The sequence below is a fragment of the Engraulis encrasicolus genome, chromosome 22, assembly GCF_034702125.1.
Source record: "Engraulis encrasicolus isolate BLACKSEA-1 chromosome 22, IST_EnEncr_1.0, whole genome shotgun sequence".
In the NCBI taxonomy this organism is placed as follows: domain Eukaryota; kingdom Metazoa; phylum Chordata; class Actinopteri; order Clupeiformes; family Engraulidae; genus Engraulis; species Engraulis encrasicolus.
In genome coordinates, this window is record NC_085878.1 from 15,740,274 (window position 1) to 15,758,356 (window position 18,083).

The window sequence follows — 18,083 nt, forward strand, 5'->3', positions numbered from 1 at the left end:
GGCAGTCATGAATTGTATGTAAGGGCACGAGACCTATGCAGGCGGCTTCATGGAGTTTGCCCAAGCAGCAATGGGGTCAAGTGAGGTATTGTAGCCTAGATTTTAGTTGGAGAAGTTGGGTGACGTGTGTGCGTGTGCGTGTGTGTGTGTGTGTAGAATCTCACTCCAAAGCATCCAAACTTGTTGGATCTTCTTTTTTTTAAATACCGGTATATTTTTGACAGGATAGTGGAGACAGGAGACAGGAAATGTGTGGTGAGAGAGAGACTCGGAACGATCGGCATATGACCCGGGCCAGAATCAAACTTGGGTCACTGGCGTAGTAATCCATTGCCCTACCGTTAGGCCTCGGCAGGGCCTTGTGGGATATCTTCTATCTGGTTACAAAACCCATTCATCTATGGTATTAAATTTTGCCCTTAATAAGAGTATAGTCTGGAAGCGATCATAACATCACTTAACCGTAACATCAGAACTAGACGTACTAGCGCATTACTAGTGTAATGTGTTCTATCAAGATGTGTGTATTGAGGAGTGATGTTTGAAAGGTGAGTGTTAAACATTTGAATGGCCAGATGGCTGTGTAAGTGTCTACTAGACCTCAATCATTTAAACAATGCAGGAGAAGACTTTAGGGCCCTCAGAATCACTCTCCTGTTTTAGATGTCTTGCAAAACAGGGAGGGGGGTTCAGCAAAGTGGATTACTCTTTGCAGGGTATTTCTCGCTCTGACTGTAGAGTTCCCATATTAGGATGATGCTACCTGTTACAACAGTCTCCTCAACTGAACTGTAGAGAATCAAATTAAAGTTAAAACCTTCCTTAGTTGAAGTGAAAAAGGGTCATGACATTGAACATCTTCAATACGCCTAATTTATGCTGTTTATTGCACATCGCACACTAGATGTGCATCACAAAAATGTTTCCTTACTGCCCTTTTGTTTTTTTGTGCATTCCCCTTTATAATTCAGCATTCAAATCTACATCAACGTGGGCTGATTTTTTCAAGTCACACAAAGTTTGTTTGACAAACTAACAACTGCAAAGCACTCTTCATTTAGCTAACTCAGTCATCTGCATGAAATTAGTTCGATTTTTTCAAGCCACACAAACTTCGTGATTTGCAAATGACTCCTCAGTCTGCTTACTTATCATATGGTAGTTAGCACGAAAACTGCATCACTACCACCTTGTACAGAACAATTATCGTAATTGGTTTGACTTGGGTTTGAGTTACAATGACTAGCCAACTGATACATTTTTAGTCGCTGAAACACATTGACAGCCACGAGACAGAGACAGAGAGATAGAGAGACAGAGTCAGAGTCACACATGGGTGTCAGTGGATTGTGGATTGTCAGTGGATTGTGCTGAGGAGGTGCCATTATGTTGCCTGCATTTAAGTGACTAGTTTTTTGTTTCTTGCATGTAGGCTAGGAATGATTATTCTTTTTGTGGTAGGTGGTCGCCAGATCATGAGATCATGGGGCAGCTGTGGCCTTATGGTTAAGAAGATGGGCTTTAGATCAGAGGGTTGCAGGTTCAATTCCCACCATTCCACTCCCTATATCACTGCTTGGCTCTGCGCCCTTGAGCAAGGCACCTAACCCCACACTGCTCTAGGGACTGTAACCAGTACCCTGTAAATAACTAAGTCGCTTTGGATAAGAGTATCAGCAGCAGTGATCGGTTCGGTGATCAGGCCCGAAAAGAGCTGAGAAGAAGAGATGGAACATCTGTAATCTCTACACCTGATAGTGAGTGGAGTGAAACTGCACATTTGCCGTCTTCTGAAATCCATCACCATTTCCTTGTTGTGAGCGTTCAGTGTCAAGCTGTCAGACACCATTTAACCTGGCTCACGTAGGCCAGCTCGTTGTCATCAATGATTAAGCCCATAACCACAGTGTCATCTGCAAACTTGATGATGGGACGTTTGAATATTGCTGTTGCAGTCATGAGTAGATGACTAGACACAAGCTTGCGGAGTGCTTGTGCTGATGGTCAGTGTGTCAGATGTCTGGTCCCCCACACTGACAACTCGTGAATGAGTACAAGTTCAGTCTCCAGTGACAAAGTGGGGTGTTCAATTCCAGGGCTTTCATGTGAGTGGTACAGTGGTGTTGAAGGCTGACTTTGAAGTGGATGAACAGCATTCTCCCATAATTTCCCTCTCCCTCCTCCAGGTGTGAGTGGGTGGTGTACAGTAGATTGGACATGGCAGCCTCTCTGCCTCTGTTGGCTCTGTGGGCACGCTGTAATGGGTCGAAAGAGCTTGGCAGTGATCAGCACGTTTTTCATAAGTCTCTCAAAACACTGGATGTTAGGGTGACAGGGCTGTAATAATTTAGGCATGATGGACTCATTTTTTAGACACTGGCTTGATGACAGATTTCTTAAATCATGTAGGAACAGTCTCTTGAGCCAATGATATGTTGAAGGTTTAAGTAAATGCAGGAGCTAGGCCTGGGTATAGATTCAGTCCGATTTTATCTTGATTCAGGCTAGTCTTATCAAAAATCAATTAATTTTAATTATCAGTTTTGGGGGGGGAAAAAGGAAATATCAGACTGTCTGAGATGGAAAAAGAATGCTGGTTATTAGTTTGAAGTCCAGTTAACGTTCGTTATTGTACCAAAAGTAAAGCAGATTACAGAGTCATTCTCGCAGTACTGCTAATTTTTTTTACTGAGGTGTCCATCAAGCACTGCACGTTCATTGTTCTTGGTCTTAAATTATATGTAATACAGTGTGCGTTAAGGTTGCTCGATTATGAGAAGAATCAATATCACCATTATTTCAGTCAATATTGATATTACTGTTTTTTAGACAATATTTATTTTTAAGACAAATAGTTGTGCTAAACAATTCACAATCTTCCCTTCCTTCAGCAGTGTGAGTGGAGGGCCATAGAGAAACACGTAGTGGTGTTCTGCATGAGTGTTGGGTAGTAAGTCTGCTGTGCTCGCAATGGCTCAAGTGGAGGGGAATGTATTACGCTTAACGTAGCCTACCCTTTGGCAATACAGACAAATGACAAAAATATTGTTTCAACTCGATAGTATGAAATTTGATATTGTTTGACAGCAATATTGATATCACAATATAAATTCTTGTCTTTTTGGCTCTACACAAGATCCTGTGTGTCTCCATTTAATTCAACCTCACAACATTATGGACAGCGTGAGTGTTAAGTGGTCAAACTACCACCACAGTCAAGAATATAAAACCTTGTAACTTAACTTAGTACGGTATTTTTCACACAATCTTGAAAGGCAAGGCTTTGGCAAAAATACCAACTTGTTTTTTGCCAGCAGATTGAAGTTGCACAAGGTGGAGTGTTAACGTTCGATACAGACACTGTTCCAACTGCAGGCACTCAAGTATAGCACTAGACAACATTGTAGCTTCTGCAATGCTCTGCAGTATGTCACAGATGAACCTTGCAGAGGAGAAATTGGCCCTAGTTGACCCTGTGACTACACCTGACAGGCCAGTTTTGTTCATGGCTGAGTGACACAAGTTTGTCTTGAGAATTCTTGTTCAAGAAGACACACTTTTGTGCTTGAAATGTGAGAAGTCATGCTTTTTCCATTAATAAACACACTGTTGATGTTCTTTGGATGTTGGTCAGTTGTGGAGCAGAGATTATGCTCAAGTGATATGCAAATTTCCATATCATTTGACCACCAAAAGCATGAAGTTACCAAATGAGCAGAGCATGGGGGAACTACTGATGCACAGTCTTGATGGTTATTTTTCACCCCCTGGTATACACTCTTTTGTCCTCAGCATAACAAGAGGCCATCACACAGTAAATGAATTGCTTTATAAGAATTGCTTATAATATGCTTATAATATGCCTATGTAAATGAGCTGCTTATATGTAATATATGTAAGACCGACCAATCTCATGGATGGTGCAGGCTTCATGGAGTTAATAAGTAAGGGTTAACGTTCGGCGAGAAGGTCGCTACCGTGGAATAGCAGCACGACAGAGAGAATCTTTAGACCCCGACACGGAGCGGAGGGGTCTTGTTCTCTCTGAAGTGCTGCTATTCCACAAAGCGACCGACTCGCCGAAAGTTAACCCGCTTATTATATGGATATACTTAAATGATTCACACATGCGGGGTCATTTCTTTAGACCTATTTAATGTTAAGATTGTTGCTGCGCAAAACAAAACGGTGCCGTTGTGGAACACCGCTAGGCAACAGCTAGGTAGGCTAGCCAGGACAACAGGTGTTGTCTATCACAGCAGCTGATTAGAGTGACAAAAGACCGGACCCCCTGCGGAGTGATATGAAACATTCGCTTTAGCCACTGACTTGTATACAAGCCAGTGGCTTTAGCAGTGAACGTCTTGTTGCCATTGACAGCGGTAGCCAGGACAACGGGTGCTGTCTATCACAGCAGCTGATTAGAGTCTTGATGAAAAGTCGCTTTAGCAGTGAAAAGTCTTGTTGCCATTGACAGCGGTCTGTTATAGACCAACCCGTCCGTTATCGAAAAATAACAGACGTCCGAACGTTGGGGAGCCCCGTTGAAATGAATGGAGCATTCGACAGATGACGTCACAACCATATAATAAGAGACAAATACCATGCATACCTCAGAGAAGAATATCCATGGACAACCCCAGAAAACATTGCTAGATTTACTATCATCTTTCCCCAAAGAAGTGGCAGGAGGGGTATTGTAGCCTAGTCTTAAAGTTGGAGAAAGTGTGTGTGTGTGTGTGTGTGTGTGTGTGTGTGTGTGTGTGTGTGTGTGTGTGTGTGTGTGTGTGTGTGTGTGTGTGTGTGTGTGTGTGTGTGTGTGTGTGTGTGTGAGAGAGAAAGGGAAAGTGTGTGTGTGTGTGTGAGAGAGAGAAAGGGAAAGTGTGTGTGTGTGTGTGTGTGTGTGTGTGTGTGTGAGAGAGAGAAAGGGAAAGTGTGTGTGTGAGAGAGAGAAAGGGAAAGTGTGTGTGTGTGAGAGAGAAAGGGAAAGTGTGTGTGTGAGAGAGAAAGAAAGGGAAAGTGTGTGTGTGTGTGAGAGAGAAAGAAAGGAAAAGTGTGTGTGTGTGTGTGTGTGAGAGAGAGAGAGAGAGAGAGAGAGAGAGAAAGGGAAAGTGTGTGTGTGAGAGAGCGAGACCACTGTAATGCTGTTTGTGGTTTGTCATGCTAGAGTAGAGCCTATACAGTGGTGCTTTTTCCGCCAACAGTTTCTGTGTGTGTGTTCAAGGGCTGTACAATGAAACTGAAACACCTGTCATTTTAGTGTGGGAGGTTTCATGGATAAATTGGACCACCCTGGTGGTCAGTCTTCATTAACTGCACATTGCACATTGCACCACAGCACCAGAGCAGAGTGTGAAGGATCAATTAACAGGGTAAGAGCACAGTTTTGCTCAAAATATTGCAATGCACTCAACATTATGGGTGACATATCAGAATTCAAAAAAGGAGAAATTCTTGGTACACGTGTTGCTGGTGCATCTTTGACCAAGACCAAGTCTTTGTGATGTATTAGAGCCACGATATCCAAGGTAATATCTGCAAACCGCCAAGAAGGATGAACCACATCCAACAGGATTAAGCTTAAGTGTGGACGCAAGAGGAAGCTGTCTGAATGGGATGTTTGGGTGACTGTGATGTTTGTGGAGCTCTTGATTGACTGTTCTGGTGGAAACGGGAAAGTTGAATTGCACATTTAATTCCACCGTGATTTTCCCAGCTGTGGTTTTATGTCTTTTGGATACAGTCAGGGTTAGCACCCAAACATCCCTTTCAGACAGCTTCCTTATGCATCCACAATCAATTCTGTGCATGCAGCAACTGTTTTGTGAGCTTGAAAAGCCCCACGGTGCCACCACGCACCGAGTTGCACATCTTCTCTGTCACATTGCAAGACATTGCATCAGTGGTTGGGAGGAGGGGGCGGTTTAAAAATAATAATAGTAAAAAAAAAATTAAACCCTGTCGACCCATGACCTTTTTTTCTCTTTAGGCCTAGAAAACCTATTGTAGCTTATTCTTGGCTAAAATAATCAAATTTATGTGACATATGCTGTTCCTTATTCATCAGGGTGGACCGCAGAGCCATTGAGGCCATTGAGACTTCAACATGCATTTTGCAATGTTCTTTGCAATTTCTTAGATGACGCACTGTATACAGAAGATGCTATTAGGTTTGATCTATAATATTAAAGTAGAAAAGCTTAATCTCTAGACAGACCAAACACAGTTGTCTGCTTGCAATCTGTGTTGCATTTATTATTTTAAGGTTGTGAACAGACAAAGTCTGCCAGTCTGCTAGTGCACATCTGAATGTTGTATTATACTGTACAGTGATAAATGTGCCAGCACTACACATAACTTGAAAACCAGATATGCTGAAATGTAAGTACAGCAACATCTCTGTTGATTCCCGTAAATTACCCAAATTACCCTAAATCCTGTGCCAAGTTTCCGAATTGAAAATTCCCCAAATTCTGAGCTATTTATAGAGAGGTGTTTGAGAGGGATTTGTAAATTTACTGTTAGCGAAAGCCATGCCCCCTGTGTGTGTGCGTCTGAACTTAAGAACCATACATGTGGCTCGGTTGATGTCCATAGCAGGCAGGTAGGCTACACAGATTGTGCTTCACACTGTTCAATGCTGGAAACAAGCTGTAAGGTGTAACTTATCAATGGCTATATGATTTCTGTAAGCGGAAATGGGATAGTGTTTGGTATAAACTGGGACATTTCAGGGTCCTGTGTGCGTGTGCGTGCGTGCCTGCCTTCCTGCGTGCGCACGTGCGTGCATGACTGTGTCCAATATATTGTGATCAGAGAAAAAAGGGATTACGTACCCAGGTAAGGGCCTTCTGCAGTGGAGTGTGCAACTCTGAACTGAGTACTCTGTGTTATTCTGTGCCACGCAGCACTATTATGATGATGAATCGCTCTTGCATCTTAGTTATTACTAACAGCTACAGGTGTTGTGCATGCACACACATAGTGAGTCTATCATCCTCGATTGTGCCGCTACCTACTGTAGGTCACTGAATTCTTGAATCCCTGTTGTGCCTCTGGACTGTGCAGTGCGACTTCAGGAGCCTATGTTGATTGGACTGTGGATCACTATTACTCTGTCACACAGCTGTTCTTTTCATTCAGTATTTAATCTCACATTTATTACACATCATAAAATTACTTGCCTTACTTGTGAGAAATATTGCTTCTGTGTGGGGTTTTTATTTTATTTTATTTTTTTATTGAACATCTATAGACAGAATTACATGTTATGACAGTTGGCATCAGACAGGCACAATAATACTTCAATACAAAAAAGGAAGAAAGTGCAAGGAATGTACAGACACAAGCATACTGTATACGGACAACACATATTATTCTCTCCATGCCAATCCACATACCCCTTTTGTTAGCGTTTCTAAACAGTTCGGGCCTAGGTAGGTCATAAATGGCCCCCAGATTTTGTCAAACTTATAAGGTTCCTCTTTTAAGTAGAAGCTGAGCGCCTCAAGAGGCATGAATTCCAACACCCCATTTATCCACCGTGTTAACTTACATTGGGCGACTCTTCTGACACCCACTTTAACAGAATACATCTTCTGGCACAGAAGAGCAAAATATTTACAATTGTCAACTTGGTGGCAGAGATATCTGGGTCCATACCACATCTTGCTGTAACTTACTTGTATAGTGACAATAAATAACTACTTCTTCTAACATTGAGTGCTCTGGCTTTTACACGCCTTGCATCGATTATAATCTTTCCATTTTGGGCTTTGGAAAGGTGAAACAACGAGCTGCCTCTTTATGTGGCAGATGCAAGGGCCATGTTTAAGCACATTGTTTCGAGTGTGGTGGAAAGTGCGCACATCCAGCAAAAAAGCATCAGCAGGTGCCAAATCAAAAAATTGTCACATGTAGGAGCGGGAAAGGGTCTGCACACTGCTTGCAAAAGACTTAATTTATTAGGAGTAGGGATGCAAATGATCGATTAATTCATTAATCATTAGTTGATAGCCTTATCGATCGACTTACAATTAATTGATAAGCGGCGTTTTCCCCCCGAAATCTCAATGTTTCTCTGGGAAAAAAAAACTAAATCTAAACACTTAAATTAAAATTTGAGATAATATACCACATTTCAATTAATTCTATTTAAATTCTTTAATCCAAAGGTGATTTTAAATTTTCCCACTATTCACACCCCTCTTCACACACATTCCTCACATGCCCATTTCACCTGGGTCTCTTGTTAGTTGAATTGTCGATTAATTGCGATTAATGTTTTTTAATCAATTAATGCATTGATCGATTAAAGTCGATGAATCGTTTGCATCCCTAATTAGGAGCAACGTTTCGATCATAGATCAAGAAGATCTATGATTGAAACGTTGCTCCTAATAAATTAAGTCTTTTGCAAGCAGTGTGCAGATCCTTTCCCGCTCCTACATAAGCACATTGTTTCACCATAATTCTGACAGGCTGAAATGGCTAATTTTGACGGAGGTACTTCTATTCGATCCTCCTCAGTTCTGGTTGCTGCGCTTGGATTGGGCGAGGACCTTTTGAAGGTGTGGTGTTGGTAACAGAAAATTGTACCCAAGCCACAACACTTTTGTCGAGGACTGTAGAGAAGCCAAGCAAGTAAGACGGCCAGGAAATGTGTGCTCTGGTCAGCCTTATGACATTGAGGAGTGTTTGCCGCGAGGCTTTAACAATGACATTATTTGGCATGATGTTAGGTTGGAGGATGGCAAGTGTAGCTTGGTTTGCAATGCATCATAGAATTGCAAGCCTAGCCTGTATATTAACTGTCATTGTTCACATGTGCTGGCCTTACATGGATAGCTGTGCTCATCTGGTTTCCCTTGGATAGTCAGAAGCAAGTTTGGTGGCTGATCCACATACTGTTGTGTCAATAATTGGTTCAAGGCAATCATCTGTTATTTTTCCAAAATGTGCATTTTTCTTGACACTTGATCTATTGTCCAGTGTTTCCTGCAGAATTTCCATTTGTCAAGGTTGTGGGGCGTTAGTCAGCATCAGAGACAAGTCACCATCATCAGTGGACATGCTGTGCTGTGCTTGAAATATGATAAGGAAACTCTTGAAGGACTATATTTGTTGGTTAAGCAACTTAAGACATTACATTCACAACATGAAATCTTTATCTTTTCAGGGGACCTAGTTAAGGGTGTTTCTTGTCAAGGTGGCCGCCTTAGCAATAAAGTGCTGGGGGAAACCGTGTTGTCATGGCGTGTGGGTTTTTTGTAGTGGCAGAAGTAATGTGGTGCAACCACGGCTAATGTCCCCTTTTCACTTTTGTTTTGAATTAAATGAAGTAGTTGCAAGCTTAAATGTTTCATGTACAGACAATTGATGATCTCAAGAGTTTAACAATTAAATATACTGGTCTTTTTCACATTCAGGCCTGGCTTTGAATTGAATGTAACATTATGAGAGCGATTTTCAGACATTGTCAGTTTTGGGACTAAGGCTCTTGATACATTACTCCATTCTTCCCTTAAATTCAGAGGCTGATCATTTCAAAGACTGTTCATTTCAAAGCTCTACAAGACACCATATTAGGGATGGCGAAAATTTTAAAATATCTTAACCGGTTACTGAGACTCATTAACCGGTGGTTAACCGGTTAACCGGCAATCTTAAATTATATAAAGTTTGTGGCCTGATAGGCACAGCACTGAATTTTTTACATTTTATTTTTCACATAAGCCTTTCTTTTTGCCTGCTCAGACAGGACCTGTCATGTCCAGCCAGTGTCACCAGATGGAAAATGCTGAATTATCGTACCAAAACCTCAAAATTATAGTTTTTGGGGGCTTTTTGGGAGGAAATTATTATTGCAATTATTATTACCGGTTAACCGGTGGCAGAAAATTTAACCAGTTATCGTTGATCCGGTCAACTATCGGTTTACCGGTTACCGGTTAACATCCCTACATTATGCCATAATATTGTTTTTTAATGTCTTTCTTTTTTTCTTTAAACTCCTCCCTTTGCTTGGACAGTTTTACCACAGGTAACAGTTTGACTGTTTGAGATGAAAAATACAGTGTTGCACCGATACCGATACCAGTATCGGTGGATCGGTGGATCTGCACTAAAATTGTGGTATCGGTATCGGCGAGTACCAACAATTAAGGCACCGATACCATTTACAGGTGCTTGTATGACACTTAAACAGCCTTGAAATTAGTTATTTCATAGAGGTATTTAAAAAGTATAAAACGTTTTGCTGGATTCACTTTGTATTAGTCTTTTTCCTGTTTCACAAATGTAGGCAGCAGCCTGACAAAAGCCATGCAATGATTTTACATCCAAGTAGTATGCACTACAGACCTTCATATACATTTCAAATAGGGTGGTATCGGTATCGGTATGGTATCGGTATCGGCCAATACTGCACAGCAAGGTATCGGGTATCAGTATCGGGGCCAAAAAATGGTATCGGTGCAACACTAAAAAATACCTTCTGTGAATTCATTGAGTATCTGAACGATGATCAAATGGATTATGTTTTTTGCAATTACAGGCCAATGTTTTGAGCCATTTGAGACTATCTAAAACAAAAGGAATACACCTTGACACATTTCTGACCTTATCAGCGACCCCTAGCAGCAATAATGCTAAACTAAGGGCAGAGAAGAGTAAATGAGAGGGAGATAAATCAGGCGGGTTCTTTTCCGGTATCCACTTTACGTCGGGTGAACGGCCCTTTAGGAGACCTTCGATTAGGAGACCTTCGGAGTCTTGAGGTTGAGAATAAATGGAGTCCCCTTAGCGCTGTAGATGGCGGTAGCGCACGTCTTGTGCAAACACCACGAAAAGAGAAGAAAGAGGGACCATGCCCCCTTAGGAGACTGAATTTTGAGCACACTCGTTTGCATTGGATGGGCGGGTTTTACATATCTTACTCTACTAAAGGATTCTTTGCTAAGGGTGCACCTAATGATTTCTTCACTGCAATTCATATCTCTTCTTGATATGTAGTGGCTCATTGTATTTCTTGTGTCAGTGACAAGAAAAGGCCAAATATGATTGGATGTTTGTTTCTACACAGCTTCTAGTGGGGGTAAATGTGTTTTTGAGCTTCTCCCCCTTTAATTTGTTTAGCAAACTGTCTCTAAGGGCTTTTAATTATCAGTCTACTTTTATCACTTGTTTTTTTCATACAGTGTAGGGCGGGCAGGTAGCCTAGAAATCTAGACGCCCCAAGCGACTGCACATTGAATTTGCTCCTAAGGACAGTCTGATACCTTTTTGTCGTTTTGCAAGGCTGAAAGTCGACAAGGGCAATCAAATCGTTCGGAGGATGGGCTACCTAGTGACGACAGAATATCATACTACAAATTAGATGGTCTGATAACCAATCAAATGTTGCTTGGGCAGGAGTTACATTTTATGAGAAACATGGCGGCCGTTGGTGCAACTTTCAACATCAAAATTTTTTGCTTAATTTAAAGATTCTGAGTGATTATAATTATTGTGCCTGCCACAGATTGATGTAAAAATGCACCATGAACTTATTACAAATAGGTCACGCCACACATTACCATTGGTCACTCGATGTTTTAAGTTAATCTAGCCGATAAGCTAATGTTAGCATTTTGCAGAACCAGTCACAAGCTATTAGACCACACAAGGCCGTTAAATGTTATTTAGGATCAAAACATGCGAGTCGTTAACCCATAGACATTGTGTTGTGATATTGACTGGTTTATGTGCAGACAGCCGTCAGCTGTATGCGATCTGGCTGTGTCTGGGCTGAAGGGACTGGGAGTCTGAAGCCTGCCTGCTCTGTGTGAATGCGGATGAAAAGTAACAGCTACCCCCCTTCAGGGCTCCAGAGTGCGACCAATTTGGTCGCATATGCGCCCATTTTTTTCAATGGTGCGCCTAAAAAATATTTTTAGGCGCACCGGTGCGACCAGCCATCAGTAGAACAAAATCAATTACCAAACAACCGTTTTAATGGGCATACAATTAATAGTCATTCTGCAGTAGTGGCCCATCATCACACAATAAAACTTGTCGATGCGGTCATTCCTTCAACTCCGCTGAACTACTGGTTGCTTTCTCCCCCTTCCTCGTTCACAGGCAGCCCGACGTTTCAGAATAGAATGTTCGACTTCGCTCAACTATCGGAGTTCACATGTGCCAGCGAGTTTTGTGCTCTCAACCAGGCGAGTTTTGCAACGGACGATAGAGTTACAATCACGGTAAACAGCAAAATGACTTGAGGGTATTTTAAACACGAGAGAGTCACAATCCCGGGAAAAACTAAATGGCTTGAGCGGATATTAAACATTGCCACACAAAAACGCAGACGGGTGCGGATAATTGCCCGTTTCAGCCGCGTGCAGTGCTGGCCAAACAACAGGTGACGTGCTAGTCTGTCGGGACTTATGTGAGAGTTTTTTGATAGCGACTAGGACAGGCTACATACTGCCTATCAGTCGGCAAGGCGTCGTTCATGCACCTCGAGACAGCACGAGAGAGAGAGAGAGAGAGCGAGCGAGCGCACTAGTGTTGTCGTGTCTGTTCGTAGCGCTTGCTAAGATATAGCCTACCACAATCATTATGCAGAGGGAGAGCGCTCAAAAACGGGGAAATAGACAAAACCCAATTCACCTCGGATTCCACTGTAAACATAGGCTAGGCTATTTGTGTCTAATGATTTTAAAAATCATGACATTTTTAGCAGGGCTTGTTAAACAAAAATCTATCCATCCATCTATCCATCCATCCATCTATCTATCTTAATATTGTAACTCTGTGCTTGTGCTGTAACTCTGTGCTTGTGCCGTGTGCGTAGTCTTATTGCAGAAAAGGCTGGTATGTTGATCTTACTAGTCAAACACATACTGACTAAAAGGCTACTAATTTGGTCTTTTCTACCAGCCAAACTGCTTGTAGCCAAGATGTGTTAGTTAGGTAGCCTACTGTCATGTCTTTTATAAGGAGCACATTTGGAAGACTAGCCTATAGCACATGAAAGGCTCCAGGTCTTTTAAAATATAGCAACAATAATAATAAAATAATAATAATAATTATTATTATTATTCAATTATTGTTGCTATTACTATTGCTATTGTTATTATTTTTAATTATTATTTTTTTAAAGCTGAGGTGCGTGTGTGTATGGGGTGGTGAAAACATTTGGGTGCACCTAAATTTTGTGCTGGTGCACCTAAAAAAAATGTTTAGGCGCACCAGTGCAACCAGTGCAAAAAGTTAGTCTGGAGCCCTGCCCTTGGTATCTCCTGGAACGACTGCCAGCCACGGCCCACGGTTTGCTGTGTGGGGATTTGGTGTGATTGGTTGTTTGCGCCATATTGTGTGGCTTTGAGTGCAGAGGCAATTTGACAGATCACCGTTTATTCCGGTCACACTGCCAGCGAGCAGTAAGCTTACTAGACCACAGTACAGCTTTTTACCGTAGGGTTTAGCTCGCTAGGCTAGTGGGCAGCATGAACTTGTAAGGACGTATGGACATTGTAGGCTACCCTTTATTTAGATCAGTGTTTCTCAACCAGGGTGCCGCACACCCCCCTCAGGGGTGCCGCGGAAACGTGGACAGTATGTGAAACTGACCTAAATAGTGTAATATAATACATATTTGTCTAAATTAATAAATGAACGCCTAGTCAGTGGAATCTGTCATCCACCTTTTACGCACAATAAAGTAAATATAGGTCGCCCCAGCATGGCCTACACATAGCCTGTTTGAGATAAAGCTGCATCTTCGAACATAGGCTAGGTTGTGTGACGTCTCCAAATGTGTTTCTTTTCTAAGCTTCTGTGGTATCAAATGCAATGCCATGTTACGGCTTGTTGGTTTGGGGCGCTTTGAGATTTTTCACGAATTGAAAGGGTAAAAAAAGGTTGAGAATGGTTGAGATTTAGATCATTAAGCTTAAACCTCCAGTAGGCATTGTGTAATTTAGTTGTCTAGCCATGTCTGTTCCCTCTGTAACAGACTTTTTTTTGTGTGTGCAATAACTTTTGAGCGGGTAGATGGATTTGCACCAAATTGTGTGAACTAACACTATAATTGGTAGATAAACTGACTCAATTTTGGAGCCCAGTGTTTGGCAGACTGGATGGCTTTTTTTTTTTTTGCTTCCATGGTGAGCATTGGATGGGTGGATGGCACCAGATCTTGAGTGCTAACACCCTATAATGGCTAAATGAACTGATTTTATTGAATAACCAAAAAAAATCTTGAAAGTCGGCAAAAAACACTGGTCTCCAAAATATATTGTATGATTTGTCATCTGATGGTATGATTTGTAATCTATTGGTAAAATATGGATGAGGGAGGAGAAAAGGGCACAGTGGTGTGAAGCTATTGCAGGGAGGGGCATTAGAATTGACGCAAGCTTGGATGTTGCGTTCTACCTGTTTTCATTGAAGCCTTTCCTGACTTTTGTCAGTGTTTCTGGCCTTTTAAGGGACCAATTCAGTCAATTTCAATATGCTGTTGTATTACTCACGCTATGCTTCACTTGTCAGTACCCGGTGATGCCACATTTTTCGGCTTAGCCTTTTCCGAGATATGAGCTATTCTAATGGGGGCAGCGTTTGTTTACATTTTTAAAAAACATTAACATAGTCTACTAACTTTTTGAATGTTTTTGGGAATAAGTAAAAAATGTTTTTTTGAAATGTAAACAAACCCCCATTACAATGACCAAGATCTCGGAAAAAACAGAAGAAGAAGAAAAAAACCTCAGGTACTGACAAGTCCAGGGTAGTGTGAGCATTACAACTGCATGTTGAAATTGACTGAAGTCCTTTATTGCTTAAAAGTAGCTCTGGTTGAAACATGACACACATGGTTTACAATTTGTACAGTTGTCAGAAAGCTAGTGGTAGAGCTCATGTGGGGTGAAGTACAGAAAACATGCACTCGAACACTGCAGTGTTTCACGTTTCATTTTTGTCATGTAATTTTTTACTCTGTGTCCAGAGTAGAATCTTGACTGAGTAGGCACGCTCAAACTCTGGGATACTGTCTTTGGCTGCATGTCCAATAAAAGTCATCAGATAGAGTAGATATGGTGTCGCTGTCTTGCCATTTCTCTTTATTAGCAAAATGAATGCACCATGTCCAGGTCTACAGTAAACACTGAGGGCGGATTCAGGCCAAAACTGTGTAAAATGGACATGGTGCGTTAAATGTCTTCTTTGTAAAGAAAAAAAGCCAGAGTGGGGTCTTTTTACTGTAACTGTTTGCCCTAGAGGTAGTCAGCTATTGGTTATTGTCAGACCAGAAATCTTGCTTCAAAGAAGTAACTTATTTCCAGAGGACGACAAGGCTCTGGGTATAGTTTTCTTGGCTAATGGCAAACAAATTGGCCAAACAGTAGGAACAGAAGAGTGCTGCTTTGGGTCAGTTGGTTAAAGAGAAACCAGGCGCTCTTCAGGACAAGACGAGGAACAGAAGGAGGCAACTTTTGACAATGTCCAAAATGAGTGATGAAGGCCCAATAGACTCCTTTTTTGAATGGGGTGGGGGTAACGTTTTTAAGTGCTGAACTGAAAAAAATGGCATTGTGGTTGGTAGAAGTGGGCTGTAAACCTGGATGTGTTGTTGATGGCATGAGGTAGTGGGCTGTGTGGAGTGGTGATACAGTAGGATGGCATGGACTGGAAGTGAGATGAGAGCATGGGCAAAGTCTGTGTGCGTGCGTGTGTGTGCGCATGTGCGGTGGGGGGTAGAAGAGAGGGCGAAGTATGTGAAAGCAGTTTGCATCGGTTCAATTGCAACATCGAGCAGAAACACGGTTGTATTTTTTCCCACATCCTAATTGCCTCTTTTCCCAAAGCGCATCCTTAACATTTTGAGCTCGTTTGTGGAGAATATCTCATTCATTTAGGTTGTGCCTTAATAGAGTTAAATTGCTGTACTTGGTTTGAGACTTGAATACGATTTGGTTTGACAGTTTAATGCATGATTACTTGAAACTTTGTCTTAAAGTGGTCCCTCACAATGCTGATCTTAATGGTTGCACTGGTGGTTATCTGAAAGTATCGATTTCTATTCAACAGGGCGTAGCTCACCACTGCCCCTGTTTCATTGATTTGATTCCTATACGGTGCAGAGGTCAGAGAGAGAGGTGTAGAGAGGCTGTGTCAGAGGTAAATGTACGTTTTGATTGGATGAACTGAGTGAAACTATTGTCATTGTAACCGCTGAGGGGCAACATCAAAATGAGGTTGAAACCCCATCCCTGACACCATTATGGAAAAGTTCAATTGATTTTAACATGGGTCTTTTGAATTTGGTCGCAGTTGAATTGAGTATGTTGCAGCACAATGCATGACTCAGCGTTTTTCTCTAATTACATTTCTCATCTGCTAGTAATAGGCTGTCGTTTTCGTTGCCTACAGTAGAGTGTAATTGATTTATGCCCATGTTATGCTACTAGCCGGCACGCAGGTTGGGACCATCACGTTGTCATGGTGAATATAGCATGGCAAAGATACCGTTTTGTAATTTGTGTTCACGGAAAGGAAGAGGTGGTTCTAGGATTTGTGATGGAATAAATAGTGCTCCATTAATCTCTGTTTATTTATGATCTATTATTTGCAGTGATCAGTGGGTTTTTGTTGTTTTTGCTGATGTATCCTTCCGTGACCCTTGTGGCATTATATCCCTTGAGGCATCGAGGCTAAAGCAAAATGTTACCATAGATAAAAGTTAGCCTACATAAAAGTTAATGTTTTAACGGGCAACGACACATGCAAAAAAAAACCCAACACAATTGCCTAAGATTTAAAATGGGAAATTTTGTCAAAGAAAACCCTAGGTTGTGCATTTTTCTGCGACTTAAGACTTAGTTTTGACAGCGAACAAAGTCCAATGCCCCCATGTTAAAAATCTATTATGCGAGTGTGTTTATTTTTTGGCGTTGGTACCAGGGGTGGGTTTTGACCACATTTTGGTGATGTCACTTTGTCTATTGCCATGACCATTACAAAAATGCTCCACAATATGTATGTATTCTTGGTCCAGGTAGACAAATGCTGAGGCACTCAAGGTAGCAATTTTTTTTAACTTTTTTTATTTGGCTACAATGCCTACGCGTTTCACCCCTTATGGCCTTCTTCAGAGCGTATACGGGCCATAAGGGCCGAAACGCATAGACATTGTTGCCAAATAAAAAAAGTTGAGTGTCTCAGCATTTGTCTACCTGGACCAAATTTGAGAGCCCCTACACTGATGAGCACCAAGGGAAAAAGGTGAAGACCCAGAAACACTCTTAAGAAAATTGATTTTTTTTTTTTTAAATTACCGGCTTGTGTTTAATGTATGTATCCTTGTCTGATTGGTCACAGGTCCGGACAGAATCATCCCTCGGTCCGGATCCAGAATGCAGTCCGCCGTTTGGCGATGCCCGGTTTAAACCATGAGTTGGCGGGATCGTGTAACCATTACGACAAGACAGTACAGAGAGACGGTTGATGCAAGGAAGTGCTTTACATTTTGCGGTAAGACAAATGCAATGCTTATTAAACATTATAGTTTTATGTTTAGAGAGTTTATTTTGAGAGACGAGTAAAAAGACATGTTTTTTTTTTATTAACAGTGAATGAAAACCAGCAGAAATAGAAGAATGTTTGACAAAACATGCACTGTGCCATGTAGAGTTTGGGGACTAGCTAGCAGGTGTGGATAGAGCTGTGAAAGAAAATGGCATACTGTTGGCGAAGGACGTTGTTTCTATTGTTTTTGTGTTTTGTTACTGTGATTTGTCAAGAGTGTTGTTTCTTGGGGGTCCTTGTGGCTCAATTGGCTATGGTGCAGCACCATAATTCCGGGGTCCCGTGTTCGAGTTCGACCTGAGTTAATTACCGGATTCTTCCCCATTTTTCCCATGCATTTCCTGTCACACTCGACAAAAAATGTTGAAATAAAAATATAATTTCTTGGCCACACAGAGTAGAACCATTGTTAACAGCCTTGATATAGGACATGCAGATACCAAGTGCTACTTGCTACTATTTCTAGTCGCAGCAACTTGAGTACGATATTGGAGAGAACCGTGCATTGT

General features: G+C 41.6%; 1 protein-coding gene across 3 annotated transcripts in view; it reads left to right on the forward strand.

Annotated features, from left to right (window-relative positions):
* LOC134439225 (zinc finger protein 609-like) overlaps positions 1-18,083 on the forward strand; it is a 108,377-nt gene that overhangs the window by 35,344 nt on the left and 54,950 nt on the right. For all 3 annotated transcript variants that reach the window (XM_063189119.1, XM_063189120.1, XM_063189118.1), the window contains one exon: positions 17,368-17,520. The gene's annotated coding sequence lies outside the window, so the exon portion shown is untranslated. The remainder of the gene's footprint in view (positions 1-17,367; positions 17,521-18,083) is intronic.